We start from the raw sequence: 23,629 nt of genomic DNA, 5'->3' as shown, positions 1-23,629 counted from the left end.
ACTCTTAGCGAAAAGAGTGGGTATACACACCCCAAAAGGTGGCATACGAAAACAGAACTTACGTAAACCCGCGCGTGTGTATGACCAGAATTCACCCCATTCCTAGCGGTGTACATCGGATATTTCACCCAAACCATTATAATTGATAGGGGTGTAATTTCAAGATATACACCCTACTTGAAATCCTGTATCTTCTTCCAAATGGCACACTATTGCAAATAAACAGTCTTGATTGCATGTATTCGATATCAATTGAACCATAATAACATAAAATGGAAACATATTTCGTGAAATAACAAAAACAGATCCCAGCGACGAAGAAAAAAATTCACTGAAAATACTGCTCGAAGAACATTGCCCATGTAATATTGGGAAGTCGCCTCCTCCAGGTTTCCGCAAAACACTCTTGTACGGCGAAGGTTGAGTCACTATCTTCAGCAGGAACTTGTGGCATCATCCTGAAATCAAAATGCATATTCACAACCCAATTAACAGGCACATATGCTAACATGCATAAACTGGAAGATTGATAACTTAACGAAAGACCACAAAAATAGAAGCCGTTACGAAGTATATATATTTTCACAATGTACTTACAAAAAAATCAGATGTTTCACTTGCTAAGGCATTGCAGCACAGACTGTGGCCCGATAGGGTGAACTTACCCACCCTTACAGCTATATGAAATATATTCACACACGATCACTGTATGTGTGGGCAATTAGGCATCGACAAGATGGAAATTTATGGATAGTTTTCATGAAAACCGCATGTAACAGGCAGACTTGGACAACTAGAAAACATTCCCTTTTTCCAAATTAGATTGGAATTAAATTACAACTAATTTTTTTTCGAATTAGAGTAGAATAAAAATTATAGCTACACAGTTTGAAATTAGATTAAAATTATAATTCTACACAACAGTTTTTTCAAATTAGATTAGAATTAGAATTACTGAAATCGCGAAAAGTTGAATCAAACTCCGTTAATATCAAATCATAGTTCATCTTATGAGCATGAGAATAGCAAATGTCTGTACACTGTACAGTAGGGGTGTTCAAAAATGACTTTTTCTTTCAAATTCTACGGGCTACTTGATAAAATTGTTAGGTTACCCAATTGAAGCATGCACACCAAATTTGGTTCGATTCCAACCAGTAGCCGCATTGCTACAGGAGAAGAAAGTTTTTTATTTATTATATGAAAATGAATAAAAAAAGATTTAAAATTTTCTGTTCTCACCATTAAATTGTTAGGTTGTCTATAGAAACAATGCTCAACCGATTTGGCTCAATTCCAACCAGTGGAAGCGGAGGTATTGCCGTCGCAAAATTTTGGGTTTGAATGGAATAGTATTGGCGGTAACCGATTCTTTATTCATTTATAACAGTGGTTCTCAACCTTTTTTCCTCCAGCGCCCCCTTTCAAAAACTATCGTGCTCCAGCGCCCCCCAACCACATATTGTAAGGAATGTTATAAAGAAAATGAGTAAGAGGGAGGGCCGTAACAGCACCTCGTCAACCCCCCCCCAAAACGATTGCCTTGCGCACCAATAGCGTGATAAGCCAAACTTCTGAGGGCTTCTCCCCAAGAACCCCGTAGCGTGATTTCGATGGTCAGCAAAGTTTGTGTGGCCTGGTCGTCCTAGGTACCAACATTTTCTATAATGCATGAATGAATAGGTGGCAATTACATATAAGTCGCTATAAACTTTTTGTCCTCTCAGCCCACGTAATCAGATTTACCAGTAGCGCTGAGTGAGCTGTTGTATGGGAAAATAAAGGGCACGTATTTAATAATTAAACATATTCGGGTGTGCCCGTAGGAACAAGTAATTTGTTTCCAGGGTCGTAACAGCACTTCGTCAGCCCCCCTCCCCCCAAATAAAAAACGTTGGTCTTGGGCCCCAAACCTCCGGTGGGCTTCGCCCCCAGACCCCCCTTCGGCTATCCGCTATTTGCTGATACTAGTCATCTACATTGGGTGTCCATTTCCTAAGGCAGCTATTCTCGCCTAGACAGGCGAAGCACGAAAAAATTCACTAATTAATGATTGAATTGGTCAATATGATCGAGAGTTGCATGTATATTGAGATCAGTTTTTATCCTCTCTCTGCTCACGTGAACATATTTACCGGTAGAGATGAGTGATGTGTGATTGAAAAGGTAGGACCCCTCAATAATAATTTTACGTCTTCAGGCGTATACCCGTTGGCAGGAACGAAACGACACTTCGTCAGCCCCCCCAAAAAAACTTGGGTCTTGGGCTTCCATAGGGTGATAAACCGACCGCCCCCATCACGTTGTTCGCTTTTGCCACGGAATCAGCTGTACTGTTTATCGAGCCAGTGCGAAGCGCGAAAACTTTCGATAAGTCATGATAAAATCGTTCAGTAAGATCGGGAATTGCATATATATTGCCATCAATTTCTTGTCCACTCTGCTCACGTTACCAGATTTACCGGTAGAGCTGAGTGAGGTGCAATGTTCCCTCTAAGCTGCGCACGGGCGCAGTGCTGACACGGTCTCTGTGCACAGAAAATCTATGTTGCGTACAACAAATCCGAAGTTATGACCTTTTTTAAGTCGTTACGCACTGTTTTCCAAGGATCAGCGTAGTGAGTTGTTGAGTGTGCGCAGACTCATCAAAACTTAGAGCGAACATTGTGAGGTGTCTTGAAACTGTAGGGCCCGTAACTAATAATTAGGCATATTCGGGCGCGCGAACCCGTTGGCATGACTTCGTTGCATGATGTTATTTCGTGATCTCCTGTCTGCTATATCAAAAAATATAGAATCACCCAACAAGGATATCGCCCAACAGGAATATCTAGTTTTAGATATCCCTGTCGCCCAATCGTACTAAACTGAAAGACGCACACGATTTCAAATTGGTATTTCTTCACTGGCATATCATTTTTCCCTCCCAGATGGAATTCGTCTTATGGGGTTCAGATTGCCAAGACAGGAACATTCGGTGCCAGTCATTTAGGCGCCCATGGACAATTAGACCTATATGTCTTTTGTAGGCTATATATAACGAAGTTTTCGGTGTAAATTTGCTCTGAATACTCATTAAGGATATGTCCTACCACACATCATCTACTGCGAAGCCATTTTCTCCAGCGCCCCCCATACTGCCCCCCTGAGTCCAGCGCCCAGCATATCGCCCCCTGAGCGTTTTCGCCCCCTTAAAAATCGCCAGCGCCCCTTGGGGAACGCTGGAGGCAAGGTTAAGAACCACTGATTTATTACAATTGTGCACACCTTAAATACTATTTTATTCAAATCCTAATTTTTCAACATCAATAACTCTGCTTCGGCTGGTTTGAATTGAGCCAAATTTGGTGGGCATCGTTTCTATAGACAACCTTACAATTTCATGGGTGAACAGAAAATTTTAAATTTTTTTTACTCATTTTTAAATAATAACTAAAAAACTTTCTTCACCTGTAGCAATGCGGCTACTGGTTGGAATTGAACTAAATTTGGTGGGTAGGCTTCAATTCGGTAATCCAACAATGTTATCAAGTAGCCAGTAGAATCTGAGAATAAAAAGTCATTTTTAACACCCCTACTGTACAGCAAGCTTGGCTTGTTTCGCACTATACAGTTCTTCTGTAGCATTTCCAGGAAAACCAGACATTAGATTAGAATTAAAATTAGACCATAGAAAGATTTCATACATTCGATTAGAGTTGGAATTAGAGCATAGAAACATTTCACAAATTAGAATAGCTTCAATTAGTATAATTAGACAACTAGAATATCTATAGCTGTCCAAGTCTGGCAACACCGCCTGTATCAGGAATAACTGAATATATTTTTGAAGATTCTTTCTGTTAGTAGTGTCATATGCCATTATATTAGTCGTGAAGATTCATATTGCAATTTTCAAAGAAGAAACCTCCGAAAAACTGCTTACCATACTTGTCTATTTTTCCGACATTTCGTATTCTACTTCCACTTGACGTAGTTTTGAATTGTATTGGGAACTGTTGCATCTATTTGTAATCGAGTATTTCAACATCAACTTGAGTAGCAACGCTGGTAACTTTGACCATCTCTGCTTTGGTTTACCTCATATATGCGACTACGAAAGTTGACATCAGGTGTCGTTAACAAAGTTGTCATACCTGCTGGCTTGATAACGTGTCTTTCAGTTTTTGCAGCATAATTATTCCTAAACTCGGTTAGTTCCTGTGATATAACCTTGCTCTTGCAGCATGCAGTCTTTAAGCAGCATCCTAAAATTTGAAGAAAATCAGAGAAAGAGATGCATGGACTTGATTTAAATTTGACTACTTGGTATTAATTCAAAACACGAAGCGTTTCCTGGTTGGGCAATATTGAATTTCAGAATGGATTCAAAGCGACCACTGATACAGGTCTGATTAGAAAACCTTGACTTGCCTTATACATGGAAATTAGCAAATTCGCTGGATGCTAATGATTACCTTGCAATGTGTGATGTTTGATAACGATCCATCACTGTTTCGCAGCATACGGTTTTACGGTTCAATGCGACGTCGACTTGTTTGAAATGCCCTGACATGATATTGTATAGTAGCATCCTAAAATTGAAAAAATAACCATGAGGTATAAACGTTTAGTTGACAATTTGGATTGGATTCTAAACTCCTAAGTCGTCTGATATGTGCACTAGGGGTCTTCAGAAATGAATTTAAACTCAAATCGTACTGACTATTTGATAAAATTGTTAGGTTACCTAATTGAAGCCTGCACACCAAATTTGGTTCGATTCCAACCAGTAGCCGCATTTCTACAGGAGAAGAAAGTTTTTTATTTATTATATGAAAAAGAATTGAAATAAATTAAAATTTTTCTGTTCTGTTCACCCCATTAAATTGTTAAGTTGTCTATAGAGACATTTCTCAACCAATTTGGCTCAATTCCAACCAGTGGAAGCGGAGTTATTGGCGTCGAAAAATTTTGGATTTTAATAAAATAGTATTTACGGTGACCGATTCTTCAATCATTTATTACAGTTGTGCCCACCGTAAATGCTATTTTATTCAAATCCAAATTTTTCGACATCAATAACTCCGATTCGGCTGGTTTGAATTGAGGCAAATTTGGTGGGCATCGTTTATAGACAACCTAACAATTTCATGGGTGAACAGAAAATTTTGAATTTTTTTGACTCATTTTTATATAATAAATAAAACTTTCTGCTCTTGTAGCAATGCGGTGGCTTGTTGGAATCAAACCAAATTTAGTGTGCAACCTTCAATTAGGTAACCTAACAATTTTATCAAGTAGCAAGTAGAATTTGAGAATAAAAAGTCATTTTTGAACACCCCTACTGTACAGCAAGCTTGGCTCGTTTCGCACTATACAGTTCACCTGTAGCCTTTTCAGGAAAACATTAGATTAAAATTAAAATTCAACCATAGAAAGATTTCATAAATTAGATTAGAATTAGAGCATAAAAACATTTCACAAATTAGAATAGCTTCAATTAGTATAATTAGACAACTAGAATATCTAGTATCCAAGTCTGGCAACACCACCTGTATCAGGAATAACTGAATATATTTTTGAAGATTCTTCGTGATAGTAGTGTCATATGCCATTAGTAATTTTATATTAGTCGCAAAGATTCATATCGCAATTTTCAAAGTAGAAACTTCTGAAAAACTGCTTACCATACTTGACTATTCTTCCGACATTTTGTATTCTACTTCCACTTGACGTAGTTTTGACTTGTATTGGGAACTGTTACATCTACTTGTAGTCGAGTATAAATTGACGGCGGTATTTCCACATCGACTTAAGTAGCAACGCTAGTAACTTTGACCATCTCTGCTTTGGTTTACCTCATAAATGCGACTACGAAAGTTGACATCAGGTGTCGTTAACAAAGTTGTAATACCTGCTGGCTTGATAACAAGTCTTTCAGTTTTCGCAGCATACTCCTGAACTTGGTTAATTCCTGTGATATAATCTTGCTCTTGCTGAGAGAAAATCAGACAGAGAGATGCATGGACTTTGATATGAATTTAATATTGATTCAAAACACGTTTGAAACGTTTCCTCTTTAGGCAATATTGACTTTCAGAATGGATTCAAAGGGACCACAGATCAGGGTTGTACTGACTCGACTCGAGTCCGACTCGAGTCACGATTTTCTGATGACTCGACTTGACTCGAGTCATTTTCTCAAAATATGGAAATGACTCGACTCGAGTCAATCAGTGTATTGACTGACTTGGACTCGAGTCATTGCGCATGACTCGAACCAAGTCATATTAATCAAGATTCAGACGGCCAAGACCAACATTTCATTGAAATTTTGGAGAATAGTAAAATTCGACCAGTGAGGAAAATTAGTATATTTATAAATGCGAACCATTCGATATCACCAAACAGAGTTATAAAAAGTGGATTTAACAAGATTTAAACTGGAAACCGATCAGTCAACACAATGACTTGGATTCGGACTCGAGTCATAATACCATGACTCGGACTCGACCCTCTGTTCGCTGACTTGGACTCGGACTTGACTCGGTGGTCGAAGGAAAATGACTCGACCTGACTGAGTCAAAACTATATAAGTGAGATTGACTTCTGACTCGGAGCCTCGTGACTTGGTTACAACCCCGCCACAGATACATGTCTGAGTGTGTCTTGATTAGAATACGTTGACCTGTCTTATACATCGAAATTAGCAAATTAGCTGGATGATAATGATTACCTTGGAATATGAGCTGTTTGATAACGATCCTTTACTGTTTCGCAGCATACGCTTCTGCCGTTAAATGCGACGTCGATTTGGTTGAAATTCCCTGATATTAGCTTATATAGCAGCATCCTAAAATTGAAAAAATAACCATGAGGCAATTTAGTTGACAATTTGGATTGTATTCGAAACGCCCAAGACCAGACATGGGGTAATCGCGATTAGTAATCGTAATCGATTACGACAATACAGCATTTTCAAGTAATCGTAATCGCAATCGATTACATTCGAAACAATTCCGAAGTAATTGTAATCGTAATCGACTACTTCCCATATCTAATCGATTTCTCTGTGAAAGAACGATTACTTTTTATTTTTGCAAGGACTATGACATAAACTGAACATTCGTGAACAAGGAAGAGATATTATACCAGGCTCGTGACAGCACAAACGTCTGATTTTCGAACGCCACAGCTCATTATTACGTCAGAAACAGCCTATTAGCTTTGCGCGTCATTGCGTAAGAAGTATCCACACTAAATAGATATTCGATGTACGTACGTCGTACATTAGTGTCATTGTAAGAACACCCGCCGTGCTGTATATCAGGTTATCAACACGTTCCACACGCCACTACCTCGCAGCAGTATAATTTATCTCCGCTCTGTCTAGTTTCAAATAGTAACTTATGGTTGATGTTTGTTATGCTTATGCTTAGTTAAACGCAATTTGACCGTAGCTGCTTGGCGAGCAGTGGGCCTATCTAGTATGTACGTACACCGGACAAAGATTTGAAATTTTGCAATCGTCAGTAGTATAGTAGATCGCTCGCACGCGGCCATTGGCTCTTATGGGCCCGCTCGTGACCTGCCACGAAACTCGTGTTGGTGACCACACCCTTTTAGACCCCCTATCGCTGGTGACTTGCCATTGTTTCTTATGTAGGGTTCTGGTTTAAATCAGGCTGATTTAAATCAGTGTGATTTAAATCAGGTTTTTTTCGTTGATTTTTGATTTTAATTTCACCATTTTGATTTTAATGATTTTTTCAAATTTTCTGACGAGATGCGTGAATGTGGTTTATTATCGGACAATCATGTGCGTTTTATATAAACCGGACGTAGTATTTCGTCACCGGCACCGTTATGGTTCAGCTATTTGACAGACAGGCGAGAAAAGAGCGGTAGTCAATCAATATGTTGATGTTTTTACTGTGAATAGTTAGTTGTCTACGAGATGCTGCTGCTATTTCCGAGGCACTCGTGCGATACCGAAAAGGAAGCGCAATTCGGAGACTCTATTGAAAGATTCCCTCATCTCTGATGCCTAAGCATTGCAAAAATCAGTTTGCAGTTATTGCGGGCTGGAGCGATGGGCCAACTAGCTGTGGGATCTGAACACAAGTAAGATAGATACGGTACCATGTCAATATGTGTGATTCATATTTATGTAGCTGCTTGAATACTGGTTGTGGATTGATATAGAAACGAACCTGTGTGTACCGTAAACAGGAACGCATACCGTAAAACACCATGTCCCTAGATTTATCAGAACACGCGCATGACGTTCGGTGAAAATCTCACCCTCGACTCATCCCCCCAAGCTCGATGCTGAGCAATCAAAGGCCATAACTTTTGCCATTGGCAAACATCTATTGGGCAATGCCGCTTGTATATGTTAACCAAAATATGGTAGCTCGTAAGATTGCCATTTACGTTTCATTTTTACTTAAGAAAAAGAGAGACAATACGGCACTTGGTTATTGACTTAAACATGCATGCTCTGCTCAGAACAAGCAAGCTCCAATTACATAGAAAACTGTAAGTAATGATAGCTATATCAAAACATATAGAAAGAAAACATATAGAAAGAAAAGATTTAGACCAGTGGTTTCAAAGCTTTTTTTGACTAATCGCATGTCTGAATTAAAAATCTTGCATTTTTGCAGCCATCTCTGGACAATACCTCTGCTGCTCTTCTCTTATCAAGCTGGATGTGGCTCAAGCTCGAGATTAAAAGACTATTTGCTCTTTGTGCGGACGATAAAGTCTGATGTTGTCAAAGATGCAGCTATAAGAGCATCAACTCATGTCGGGGACCATCATTTAGTTTCATGGATTCTAAATCCTCGAGTTTGAGGATTTGACTTGGACAATGGACATTAATCGCAAAAGAGCTGTTCGAGACCTGGCAAAATGATTATTTTCAAAGATGGAACCAAAATGCAATGATTAGTCTGCTGGTAACCTATAATCGAACAATGAATTGGATTGATTATGATTGTAAAGTTGGTGAGTATAATTGTGTATACTCCACACACACTGAATGTCCCTTATCTTCCCTTGATTTTTAGGAATTTTCGATGCAGAATCGAGTATCTCGGTACCATATCTAATTCATCAGCCAGCATCATTCTGGATGGATCATGCCGGTGTTCTCCAAAGCTTTCAAGACTCGCCTTTCGTCCGTTGCACATGCTGCATCTTGTAAGAGGCATCAGTCATGTGCAGCCGCAACTGCATACAAGAGTCGTGATTGCCTGCCACAGGCAAATCTTGAAGTGATGCTGCGAGTGAAAGATCACTTCATGGACTATGGTACTAACAAAGCAGATAAAGAGTTCAGGAAGATCAACAGTTTGCTGGCGTGGCAGAGACCAATCCATCAATCAAGATGAAGATGCAACTATAAAGGATGGTCCCGAGACAAATCAACATGTACCTTGCTACTAGAACAGATCAGTAATGATTGTAACGAACCATCATTACCACATAGGTTAAACGTTTTCAGCTATGTGGGTGATGATTCACAGCCCCACATTATGAAAGTTTAAGCTTTGTCCTTCATAACCTTGATTGACAGTGTCGTCATTCATCGCATTTTGTTTTATTCGTGTTTTTGTTGTTATTATGAGTAAAAAAACCAAAAAAATCATGATTTGATTTAATTATTCGATTAAAATCGATTTTAATCAGTGGCAAAATGATTCAAACCGGAACCCTATTCTTATGGGTGCGCTCGCACATCGTACTTTCAAGTATAGGCATCTCTCGCACATCGTACTTTCGCATGTCGTACTTTCGCGTATAGGCTGTGTTGGTGATTCGCCATGTGTTCTTATGGTTGCGTCGGCATATCGCACTTTCGGGTATAGACATCTCTCGCACATCGTACTTTCGCATGTCGTAATTTCAGGTATAGACTGTGGCAGTGATTCGTCTGTCGTGTATTCTTACGGGGTCTGTGGTGATTCGCCATGTGTTCTTATGGGCGTGGCGGTGATTCGTACTTTCAGGCATCTCTCGCGCGGCGTTGAATATGTATCAAGTAAATAGTCATGTGAATGAATCTTTGTTAATGTGTATATCGTTATTCTTATGGATGCGGCGATGATTCGTACTTTCGGGTATAGGCTCCGGTCGCATGATAGCGTTATGGAGATAGGGATCGGTCGCATGCTAATGTTTTTAGGTATACGTGCGGTGACATGCTAACGACGATAATGTGTCTGTCATGTATTCTTACGGGATCTCTGGTGTTGTGTCATTGTTTCTTATGGGTGCGGTCGTGAATCGCCCTTTCGGTATAGGCATCTCTCGCACGTCGTACTTTCGCATGTCGTGCTTTCGCGTATAGGTTGTGTTGGTGATTCGCCATGTGTTCTTATGGGCGCGGTCGTGATTCGCACTTTCAGGCATCTCTCGCGTGGTGTTAAATATGTACGAGTCACCAACAATAACCGCAAAAACGGAAACGTGGCTTGTTGTGAGGATTTACGCAGCGCATGCGACCTATATTTCGAATGACCTGCGCGCTGAATTGTTTCCGTGCAGCTGTGTGCTACTATCGATTATTACACTAGGCCAGTCAGTGCGAAATAGTTTGCTAAATCTAGGAATCACTTCCAAGGTAATATTTTGGTAATTGGTTTACTGCAGAGCCGGCGTAGACGGTGATTCGAATATCAACAATAACCGCGTTCACAAACTAACACTTCAAAAATGTGTGAAATATTTGTAAAACCCTGCGATCGCTGACAAGATAATGTCTCGAACATAACCATCTTTAGCGACTTGGTGTTACAGACATACCGATCGCTCACAAGGTAATATTTCCGCAATAAGTTTGTCACAGAGCCGGCGCAGACGGTGATTCGTAAACCAACAATTTGACACTTTCTGGTGGTCGCTATATGTTTGACACTTCGGAACGCGGTTGACTTTAGTTGTATGATAAGAATCATGCGAAAATACAAATCATGTGTCAATTTGTCAACTTGAAATGAAACTTACTACACAGCTCAAGTTGATTCGTATCTGAATGTGTTAATTCGGTACAATTCTAATTAGTTCGAGAAATCTTTTCGTTATCTTTTGATTCGACTGTAACCTGAATATTACTGACGCCGACTTTCAGCCACATTGAATTATTCGCACATCCCGCGCCGCTGTTTTCACACCTATAGAATGAATACCAACTATAACTCTACAACAGTGGTTCTTAACCTTTTTTCTTCCAGCGCCCCCTTTCAAAAATTATCGTGCTCCAGCGCCCCCCAACTTCATATTGTAAGGAATGTAATAAAGACAATGAGTAAGAGGGATGGACTTAATAGCACTTTGTCAACCCCCGCTAAAATCGATTGCCTTGCGCACCCATAGCGTGATAAACTGAATCTCTGAGATCTTCGCCCCCACGAACCCCATATCGTGATTTTGATGGTGACTGGTCAGCAAAGTTTGTGTGGTCTGGTCGCCCTAGGTACCATAATTTTCTATAATGCATGAATGGAAAGGTGGTATAATTACATATATAACTCGCTATAAACTGTTTATCCTCTCAGCCCACGTAATCAGATTTACCAACAGCACCAAGTGAGCTGTTGTATAGGAAAATAAAGGGCACGTAATTAATAATTAAACATATTCGGGCGTGTCCGCAGGTACAATTATTCGTTACCAGGGCCGTAACAGCACTTCTTCAGCTCCCCTCCAAACAAAAAACGTTGGTCCAGGGCCCCCATCGGGTGATAAACCAAACTTCCTGGGGACTTCACTCCCAGACCTCCATTAGGCTGTCCGCTATTGGCTGATAGCCTATTAGGTATCTACATTGGGTGTCCATTTACTGAGGCAGCTATGCTCGCCTAGTCGCGCGAAACGCGAAAAATCTCACTAATTATTGATTAAATTGGTCAATATCATCGGGAATTGCATGCCAATTGAGATCAATTTTTATCCTATCTCTGCTCATGTAAACACATTTACCGGTAGAGCCGAGGGAGGTGCAATGTTGCCTCTAAGCTGCGCACGTGCGCAGTGCTGACACGGTCTCTGCGCACAGGAAATCTACGTTGCGCACAACAAATCCGGAGTTAATACCATTTTTTAGTCGTTACGCACTGTTGTCCAAGGGTCAGCGCAGTGAGTTGTTGAGTGTGCGCAGACTCATCAAAACTCAAAGCGAACATTGTAAGGTTTCTTGAAAACTGTAGGGCCCCTTACTAATGATCAAACATGTTCGGGCGGACGAGCCCGTTGGTATGACTTCGTTGCATGATGTTATTTCGTGACCCCCTGTCTGCAATAGCAACAAAATAAATAGAATCGCTCAACGGGGATATCGCCCAACGGGAATATCCCTGTCGCCCAATCGTACTAAACTAAAAGACGCACCAATTTCAGATTGGTATTTCCTCACTGACATATAATTGTTCCCTGCCAGATGGAATTCGTCTTCTGGGGTTCAGATTGCCAAGACAGGAACATTCGGTGTCAGTCATTTAGGCGCCCATGGACAATTAAACCTATATGTATTTTGAACGCTATATGTAAAGAAGTTTTCGGTGTTAATTTGCCCTGAATACTCATTAAGGATAAGGCCTACCACCACATCATCTACTGCGAAGCCATTTTTCTCCAGCGCCCGCCATACCGCCCCCCTGAGCCCAGCGCCCCCATATCGCCCCCTGAGCGCTTCCGCCCCCCTTCAAAGTCGCCAGCGCCCCCTGGGGGGCGCTGTGGGCAAGGTTAAGAACCACTGCTCTACAAGAATCAAGAATCACTAGTATGTGCATCATACAGTTATCGTCTTTATCAACATGAAATCAAACTCTTAACAAAAACACGCAACTAATCATTTGTCAACTCTAGCATTACCAAAAAATTCAGGTATTGTTGATTGAAAATCCTGAGTCCTTATTATCAAAAATGTTATAGTGCGGCGTCGGAATCCATTCGCGGGATGTACTAAAGGTAAATTTGGGTAATCCAAAATGAAATATCTCGACTTCGACATAGTCTGAATTGAAATAGATTGACAAACATAACTTCCAACTTTCACCCAGTCACATCTCGAAATTATACGCATATTGATTTGAAACAAGTCATGAAATATTACAACTATATTCGCGATCGGACTCTCCGTTTGCCAAAGATAGTTTCAGAAATACTATCACTATGACATCTCGACATTTCAACATCTTGCCATCAACAAAAGAGTAAAATACAAAAACCTTGGCAAGTCAATCCATTTGTAACTCACCCAACCAAAACAAAAAGTATCCGTATGAAAAGTAGACAAGACTACGCCAGTAATCACTACAATCCAAAATCCATAGCAAGCTCGGTTGTATTCATATCCCTACGACGCGTCTTTTGTTTTTCAACTGTAAAAGTCGTTACTATTTTGCAAGACAAAGTAATTACTACTCGATATATTTTGTAAGACAAAAGTAATTACTACTCGGTGCGCGCAACTTGAGATTAACATATGTTTTGAGTATATGATATTTGAATGTCTGACCAACGTAGTTGAGAATTCATTCCTTACAATCGAACGCAGGTGTTATATTGAATATTATCATGATGTAATCATAAGGATTGATACTTTAGTTTGACATACGAGATTTGTAATAGTCGTTCATGACTTGATTATTGAATCATGACGTAATTACACCGGTGTTGGTTATTGTGATATCAACAAACTTTTCAGGGATATTTGTAATTAACGCATCGATTTGTAAAACGAGGACTTGCATGTGCGGAAAGTTTTTGATCAGGAAATTAATCCAGGATCATTCGAATCGTGTGATCAATATTTAACCCTTTCACACCCACCATTGTACGTGCTAAACGTAAAAAAAAACATTGTGAAGTCTATAGATCTACACTTCAAGGTTTTGATCAGCACAGAAGCAATTGTAATACCTTTACCGATGCGTCCTATTCAACAGACTAGGTTAATACAAACTCATGTCAATAATAAAATCACAGTATGTGCTACACTGAAATCTACAGAAAATGTCTTTGTATTGCTGCTCGTAGTAGTGATATCGATTTGAACCTCCGGAATAATTGTCATCATCTAACCAAACTACTGAAATTCGTTGTCAATTTGTCTGATGTTCACTGAATGCGTACTAGAACTATTTGCGCAACGCACACGATCAGAGAAATTGGAAATTTTTCCATTGTCATTCGTCAAAGTAAATACCATCACATTACTCTGTCACTAAAAGACGTTACTTGTATGTGGTTGAATCATCGGTAGTTAACTAGCTAAATCAAACCCCAAAGAAATTTCACACACTGATTGGATATTAAACAGCGCCGCTTAATCGTTGTGGGTCGTTTTTCTAAGTACAAATCATATCCACCCAACCGAAAACAATTTTCACTCACTTGGTTAATGAAGCCGAGGTCGACATTCGATATTTTGTTTGCGGGAAATACTTTGTAATAAACACACTGAAGTGGTTGAGCTTTACCATCATCAAGCTGTCATTTGTATCGTTTAATTAACCGACATTTAGCGATTGTTGAACATACCGAACGATACACAGTCACTTCGAAATACTCCATTGATCGTAATTTCCATCATCATAATAATCGAAGTACAATTGTTTCGAATCGCTGGAGTGGTTGAGCTTTACATCATCAGACTGCCATCTGTACATCAAGAATACATCCGACTTGTAACTGGGTCGTTTACCTAACCGAGTTGTATGCACAGTTTGATATTTAGCGATTGCAGAACATACCACTTCGAAATACTGCGTTGATCTCAATTCCTTTGTCGTGATAATCGAAGTACATTTGTTTCGATTTCATAAAAACCAACTTTTCTATGACGTGATAAATTTTTGAAAAGTTATGCTTAGAAGATCGGTGCATCTCGCGAAAAAATAATATACCACTCATATTGATACTGTTACTCCATTGACCGGTATTTTCAAACGAATCGATTTTCAACCGAGCAAAATTTATTACTTGAGTTGTCCCACTTACTATATTTAAATGTAAACTCACCCGTCTTTCAACAACACAGACATGGATAAAAAGTACACAAGCAAACACAACAAGTTTTACTTTTGTTGGACACCAATTATTATTCCACGCATCTCATTTCATACTAAGTGTATATGAAATATATTCATGGCACACGAAAATATTCGCTCATGCTACGAACATACCCAATGATTGGTGACGCTTTCACACTATTTCGATTTAGTGTAACAAAAACAACAACAACAATTTTCACTCTCTTGACTTATGAAAACAACAGACGAACCTTCATTCAATATTTTGTTTTTGTCAACTAGTTACTTTTTCATGAGACCCCCAAAACTCTTACAGAAGTACGAAAGATATTTACATCACACAAAGTAATCAACTTTACTCGATATTCTCACATTACGAAACTAAAGAATGGTTGGTTTGACTCTACAAACTGTTTCGATACCTCAAGAACTTTATAGTCTGAATGGTTGTTCATGTATCTTAATAATCAAGTAGTTCAACACAGAACTAGTACTAACAGAAACACCAGAGTTGTTTGCACAAACGTTTGTATGTGTACAGTATGCGAATACCATGTGTAAGTCCAGCCCAATTGTGGTATCCATCCGAGTTTAGTTAACACAATTTACGACACCGAGGTCGCCTCATCTTTCGTAAGACAACAAACCAAGGCTTCAGGATATATCCATGTCATAGCAATAAATCAGCTATTCCAACAACAGAGTACATATGTTTTCTAGTTACGGTGCTTACATCTTACACACAAATCAATCTACTTTGCTAACGAAAAGTGCTGAGTCATCACATGGTTGTCCTCACAACAATACAACTAAAACATACTATCATAGAAAATGGTCGTTATAGTTTGCACACCAATGGTACATCGTACAAGTAACAAGTCTCGAGAATCCAGTTATTCAAAAAACGTGAAAGTATTTCTACACCAAGTCGTTATGTTGACGAAGACGTATATTGTAATATCATGATCGATTTGTATTCGTTGACCGCAAAATGTCACTACTCTAAATAATTATTTTTCACTCAAACACAAAAACCTACTTGTCGCCATTCGTTTTCATCAAGCACGAGTTCAAGAAACTTACTTACTACGACATGAATTGTTATTTTTATGTTGTGTAAATATGTAATAATTAATTTTAGTAACACTATATCAACATCATGGAGTTGTCCGAATAGATTTACACGTGGTCTTGTGGTTTTAATCGAAGTACACAGCACGGTCTAATGTAGAGTCATCTCTATTGTACAGCAACTCGGTAATCGAAATACATTCATTAACATTTAAACAGCGATCTTGTTTCATCACACGAAAAATATGTTCACTATTTTCACACTCGTAATAGTATACCAACAGCTACCGGCGACAACGTTTAACAATACCAACGACACAAAACATACGATACCTACCCAAGTAAAATTACCATTTTCACCTGGAGGTCAGTCGTTACCTGAGTAAAAATACCATTGTCCTTTGGGGATTTATCGTTTACTCAGAGTAACAATACATTTTCACTTGAGGGTCTATCGTTTCCTAGAGTAACAAACCCCTTTTCCTTTGGAAATCTATTTTTTTCCTTGGGTAACAAACCTTTTTCACTTGGAAATATATTTTTCCCCGGGTAACAAACCTTTTTCGTTTGGAAATAAATTTTTCCCTAAGCAACAAACCATTTTCACTTGCAAATATATTTTTCTCTGGGTAACAAACCTTTTTTCGTTTGGGAAACTATCATTTACCTGAGTACCAATACCGTTTCACTTGGAAATCTATCTTTCCCCTGGGTAACAATACCATCTTCGTTTAGAAATCAGACAACCAACCCCGACAATTTGATATTTTTGTATATTGTTTACAGCGGATAGTGGAAAATATACACCAACAACGACCCGATACATTTGTGTAATCGCATATTCACTTTTTATGGTGCATCCCATCAAAATCGGCGGTTAGCCACACACACACATACACACACAATAACAATGCGCTATTTCGATATGACTGCGATGTCCGGGTTCGTGCTTTAGATTTTCCAGAATCAATTCGTCTAAAGTTGTAATCCCCCGACTTTGTTAACTGGTTGATACACGAATAACAATCTTCGGAAAATGTGGGAACGCATGCTACCCATCGTGCTAACGATTCCAGGTTACTTGTGATTAATTTCCTTGCTCACACTATACAGATTATACGTACGGAGCTATGTAGCGGTAATCGGTTTGCTCAATGCATATCGCCCCATTCAGTATGGAATTACAAACCCAATACAGGTCAGTTCATAACCGGATCCGGATATTCAACGCAAAGCGATAAAGCAAAACCAATGACCAAATGTAATTAAACATGTAGATTCACAACCCTTGATTTTTTTTTCGTGAAAAATGACAATACATATCGAATATACTTAACGATTGTTCAACCCCACCAAGTATTCACGTAGATGCGATTTATGACATTACATACAATGTGTCGGTGTACAAATGTTGGGTGTTTATGCACACATCGGTATGACCCATAGACAACATCATCATACCCTCCAGGACTTCGTTATTGCATCGCGAGGTCAATAAAATCGATTTTGTATATTCAATCGGTGGCATAGACGACGGAAGGCTTGGAGATCCAATGTAATATTCAGACAAACAAACGGGTATATTTGTCTATCTTGGTTATTCACTCAACCACCATTGGTGCTCTCGATACAGCGAACGGTACAGTATGCAACGCATATCATTAGAGTGATATATCCACCGGTAAATATGGGACTGGCCACAATAATTGTATCGAGATTTAACCGAGATTACTATCCGTTAACTGATTCACTCGATGGTTTTAGCAACTTGAAACATCACAAGATAGACATGACTCGAATTACTAATATTCACAATGTTTATGATAAGCGTCGTTACTGATCGTTCACTAAGTCTATATGAATATTCGAAAAATCGGGTATCGCTACTCTCAACACCAGTGATTCGGTTTAAGTTGGAAATCGATTTGGTAATGTAATCCGAAATGATGTGTTTCTGCGGGATCTGTTAACCTTTACAAGAGTATGTTTCTGACGCGTGAAAGATATCATCAAAGCAATGTTTGGATGGTTTTAAATGGGCATATTAATTATCTCCTTGTCCTCACTATATAATCAAATACCAACATTGCGTTTTGGTTTATAATCCCAATTTTATATAGTGCGGCCCGCGAATGGATTCAGATATTGAATGCGGCCCGCGAGCTCAAAAGTTTGCCCACCCATGCTCTAAGCCAGTGGTTCCTAACCTTGCCTTCAGCGCCCTCCAAGGGGCGCTGGTGATTTTGAAGGGGGCGAAAACGCTCAGGGGGCGATGTGGGGGCGCTGGGCTCAGGGGGGCGGTATGGGGGGCGCTGGAGAAAAATGGCTTCGCAGTAGAAGATGTGGTAGTGGGACATATCCTTAATGAGTATTCAGAGCGAATTAACACCGAAAACTTCGTTATATATAGCCTACAAAAGACATAAAGGTTTAATTGTCCATAGGCGCCTAAATGACTGGCACCGAATGTTCCTGTCTTGGCAATCTGAACCTCAGAAGACGAATTCCATCTGGCAGAGAAAAATTATATGCCAGTGAAGAAATACCAATTTGAAATCGTATGCGTCTTTTAGTTTAGTATGATTGGGCGACAGGGATATATAGAACTATATATCCCCGTTGGGCGGTTCTATATTTTTTGATATAGCAGACCGGGGGTCACGAAATAGCGTCATGCAACGAAGTCATACGAACGGGTCCGCCCGCCCGACTATGTCTAATTATTAGTTACGGGCCCTACAGTGTTCAAGACACCTCACAATGCTCCCTCTACGTTTTGACGAGTCTGCGCACACTCACAAACTCACTGCGCAGACCCTTAGACAACAGTGCGTAACGACTGAAAAAGGTCATAAATTCGGATTTGTTGTGCGCAACGTAGATTTTCTGTGCGCAGAGACCGTCTCAGCACTGTGCACGTGCGCAGCTTAAAGAGGGAACATTGCACCGCACTCAGCTCTACCGGTAAGTCTGGTAACGTGAGCAGAGAGGACAAGAAATTGATAACAATATATATGCAATTCCCGATCTTATTGACCGATTTTATCATGAATTATCGAAGATTTTCGCGCTTCGCACTGGCTCGCTAAACAGTACAGCTGATTTCGTGGAAAAAGCGAACAATGTTATGGAGAGCGGTCGGTTTATCACCATATGGGAGCCCAAGACCCAAGTTTTTTCGGCGGGCCTGACGAAGTGTCGTTTCGTTCCTGCCAACGGGTATACGCCCGAAGATGTATACTTATTGTTATAGGTTCCCAACTTTTCAATCACACATCACTCAGCTCTACCGGTAAATCTGTTTACGTGAGCAGAGAGAGGATAAAAATTGATATCTATATATATATGCAGTTCCCGATCATATTGACCAATTATTCAATCAATAATTATTGAAATTTTGCGCGCGTCGCGCGTCTAGGCGAGAATAGCTGGCTCAGTAAATGGACACCCAATGTAGATGACCAGTATCAGCAAATAGCGGATAGCCGAAGGGGGGTCTGGGGGCGAAGCCCCTCGGAATTTTGGTTTATCACCCTACGGGGGCATAAGACCAACGTTTATTTGGAGGCTGACGAAGTGCTGTTACGGCCCTGGTAACGAATTAATTGTACCTACGGACACGCCCGAATATGTTTAATTATTAATTACGAGCCCTTTATTTTCCAATACAACAGCTCACTCAGCGCTACTGGTAAATCTGATTACGTGGGCTGAGAGGATATAAAGTTTATAGCGACATATATATGCAATTACCACCTATTCATTCATGTATTATAGAAAATTTTGGCACCTAGGGCCACCAGGCCACACAAACTTTGCTGACCATCGAAATCACGCTACGGGGTTCTTAGGGGCGAAGCCCTCAGGAGTTTCGTTTATCACGCTTTGGGTGTGCAAGGCAATAGTTTTTAGGGGGGTTGACGAAGTGCTGTTACGGCCCTCCCTCTTACTCATTGTCTTTGTTACATTCCTTACAATATGAGGTTGGGTGGCGCTGGAGCACGATAATCTTTGAAAGGGGGCGCTGGAGGAAAAAAAGGTTAAGAACCACTGCTCTAGGCGAAACTTCCAGGGGGCTCATATCTATACAAACGCAGCTTCTTGGGGGCGAATACCCCAATCCGCTTGCACATGTCAGTCCGACTAACACATATTGCGTAAGACCAGGGTCCGTATTGGTTATGTATTGGTCTGTATTGTAATGTATGCAATTGTGTAGAATATCAAAACCATTTATAAAATACAACTGTGTCATCCAAGATGTGATTTTCATGTGTGAAAGTAACACGAATACAGTGGCAATGGGAACTCAAAAAGCAAAATTTTATACTTTTTGAAGAAAATGATGACAGAATTACAATGATTCTAGTCGTGATATTTTGATGACTTAACTTGGCTCTTGTCATAAATATAAAAGTAGGATTGACCTTTGACTCGGAACCTTGTGAGTTGGGACGTGGCTACAACACTGAATGAGGACCAAGAGAAAATCGATCACTAAAGTAGCCAAACAATGCAGTTGATATAGTACATACATACAATTGAATTTTCCAATGAATGAACGAACTACTATGATCGGACAATCGTATGGATGCATTTATTCGGCCTACTTCAAAAAGTAGAAAACGAAATTTTGATAGCAATGACACACACACACAAAAAAGAACAGACAGATGACAACTATCATACAGGTACAAATGATAATGGCCTACTGTTAACCAGTCATCTCCCGGTTAAAAGCGCAACTTGATCCTTTGTGGTTAAGGCTATTAAGTAAACTTTGTAGACTGATTTTGTTGAAACTATTTGTCATATTGATTGACACTGGACACTGGGTAATTCCCAGATTTGGTTAAAGTAGTCACCGTCGATACTCAAGAAGAAGTAGAAGTAGCGTCAGAATTTCTACTCAAGTAGAAGTGACGGTTCACAGGTATAAGTAAGTACGTATAGGTATTCTACCTCTATTTTTGCCTAAAAATTGGAAACTGTCAAGTAGAAGTAGGAGTACTCTAAAATCATAACTACTTAAGAAGTAGCTCGAGTAGGCATTGGGACGCAACAATGCTGTCTGGCTCTTTTTCTCTTGAGCTACTCTCTCGTTTCGCCTGACAGCAATGTTGCGTCCCAATGCCAATCTCCATAACAATGAAAAATTCGAGGCTGATTGTGGGAGTTCCAGGGCCATGAGCGGAATAAAATTTATATTTTCGTAATCAGCACAGAGTCAGCTTTCGATTGATACCCGTTTTACAAAATTTAATGCTTGGCAAGCTGTTCAAAAATGACCGTCAAATTGCCTGTAGCCAAATGGAAATTGTGACGTGATACAATTTCACTGAGGCGTGAGATTTGCCTGTGTCGACACCATATAGGACACTATGGTATGTCGCTAAACCCAAAAAAATATGCTGGAGAAGGTGTGATTTCAATAAAACTTTAATATACTGTCCGAATCTTAGCAGCAAGAACAACATCACCTGACTAAGTTCGAAGCTACAGTTATCTGATTCAACCGTAACCGCATGTACTGAAACACGTTGGCACGTATAGACTAATGTGGAGCGGATCAACGAATTCTCTGGTCTGACTCCGATCCGGTTTTTCAATTCTCTTCTCCGGCTCCAATCCGGCTATAGCCAAAAATGAAAAAGCCCGGCCGGAAATCCCGCCCTACATGGTACAGTGGTTCCGTGAATTTATAAATATGGCTCGTTTATTTTCGCACTCTTGGCAGTTACTAGCGTGTGGTTGGTTGGTAGTTATATCTAGTTACAAAAGTCATGCTTAACCATAAAGATTCTGGCCGTATAAAAAAGTGCTGATCCGGCTCCGGCCGTATCAGAGAAAATTCTGATCCGGCTCTGATCCGGTCCGGCCAAAATTGAAAAAATCCGGCATGATATCCAATCCGCCTTCGGACCATGCTCCGCCCTAGTATAGACTCACTTTAGCTTCCTAGCACTGGACGAATACACCGACTCCACAGACATTACATAGCTAATTATATGGGTGCAGTTATCAGAATGGACATATTTGCAGAGGAAATGCTGGCAGGGCAAACGTGAGGAGGGAACCAGCTTTAATTCACTCCGGACGCTTGACTTCTCATATCCCAGATAGCTCATAGTGACGAAAACGCAACTGTAATTTTAAAACTTCTCGCATACGCATTGACACAGACAGTTCGGTTATATGATGAAAGGGTTGGTTTGAAGGTGCATATACCGAAATGGTAACGAATCCATGCCACGCTCCATTACTTGCGCCGTTGGAAGAAACATATTTTCACAAAAATTAGCTAATGCAAATTTACGAACGCTGTCCATTATTGCCTTAGAATGCATAAACATGTACTATATGCCCGTATAAGACTAGTGTAAATAGGCTAGAGTAGCCTAAATTTAATAGTAGCCCATAAATACATGGTAATAATGTTCTGCGGCCCGCAGCGTTTTTTGCTGCTAAAATGCGGCCCGTTATACAGGGGAAGTTGAGAACCCCTGGAATAGCTCTTGAAGCTGAATATAAAATGAGGTCAGGGGTCAGAGCCAGGTTTAGAACACGATCATTTTCAAAAACAAGTCATACTATAGTGATTGGGTACGCTACCCGTAAGGTGCTGCGCAAGGTTTGTGCCGTCATAATCGCTATCTTCTCCGATTTAGATTTTAAAAACCTTGATTTGCATCGTATATTGATTTTATAGTGTTTTATAGCTGTAATTTGAGCATGAAATCTCTCTTTTCTTTCCGTATTCTGAAAGATTTTGGTAAAATTTCAGTCAGTTGAAGTTGAACTTGAAAAGCAAGTATACAAATGAAAATAATAAATGTTTGTCTCTCCATGTCCAAGGGCTTGGCGTGTCTCTGGAAACTCAACGAACCAAATTTAACTCAAAATTTAACTAAACGAACCAAACTTTTTCAGAAGTACAACGAAAAAAATCAATGATTACCCGTCAAGGAGATATGCTCAGGCTATGCCATCGGACTTACTTCCGTTAACGAACCGTACTTTCTTCTTGATCAACTTGCAGACAAAACAGAAAAATGAGAATTGTGTTTGATGCCAGCCCTACACTAAAGAATCGATATTGGGGATTTCCTTGGTTAATCACAAAATGATAACTAAAAATCACTTAAATGTTGGAGCCGGAACTCTTTTGACGGGTGCAGAAATTTAGTGATCGACGACTGTTAACGGTGCCATATTCTACATGGGTACATGTCTTTTGAAGGTTATCCGCAAAATTATAACTAAAAATATCGTGAATGTAGGGGGCCAACCTCATAAAATCAAAATAAGCTCTATTTCACATATTCATCATTGTAATTCAAATATATGTAGCTTGCCTTGGAGCGACAGTTACGATATGCCGGCCTTCAACACGCATCAAACCTCATGAAATCTGGTTATCTCTGACAAAAGAATAGGCGCCCTGATGTTGGCTTGATAAAAGAATAGACGCATTGATGTTGGCTAATAAATGTAATGTGTGACACTCAGATTGGCGGGGAAAATGAACATTTGAT

General features: G+C 39.9%; 2 long non-coding RNA genes across 2 annotated transcripts in view; one reads left to right on the top strand and one right to left on the bottom strand.

The window, feature by feature from the left end:
- The window catches only part of LOC145443110 (uncharacterized), a 155,080-nt gene extending 139,025 nt beyond the window's left edge, over window positions 1-16,055 (bottom strand). The window contains exon 1 of the long non-coding RNA XR_013916286.1: window positions 16,045-16,055. This is a non-coding gene — a long non-coding RNA (uncharacterized LOC145443110). The remainder of the gene's footprint in view (window positions 1-16,044) is intronic.
- On the top strand, window positions 7,650-9,640 carry LOC145442237 (uncharacterized). Its single transcript, XR_013915989.1, has 2 exons — window positions 7,650-8,106; window positions 8,652-9,640. It is a non-coding gene; the product is annotated as an uncharacterized LOC145442237 (long non-coding RNA).
- Window positions 16,056-23,629: the final 7,574 nt, after the last annotated feature.

Source organism: Botryllus schlosseri, chromosome 7 (genome assembly GCF_051294905.1).
Source record: "Botryllus schlosseri isolate E-star chromosome 7, Bs_hap1, whole genome shotgun sequence".
NCBI classification, from domain to species: Eukaryota; Metazoa; Chordata; class Ascidiacea; order Stolidobranchia; family Styelidae; genus Botryllus; species Botryllus schlosseri.
This window is presented reverse-complemented; position numbering and strand designations above follow the sequence as displayed.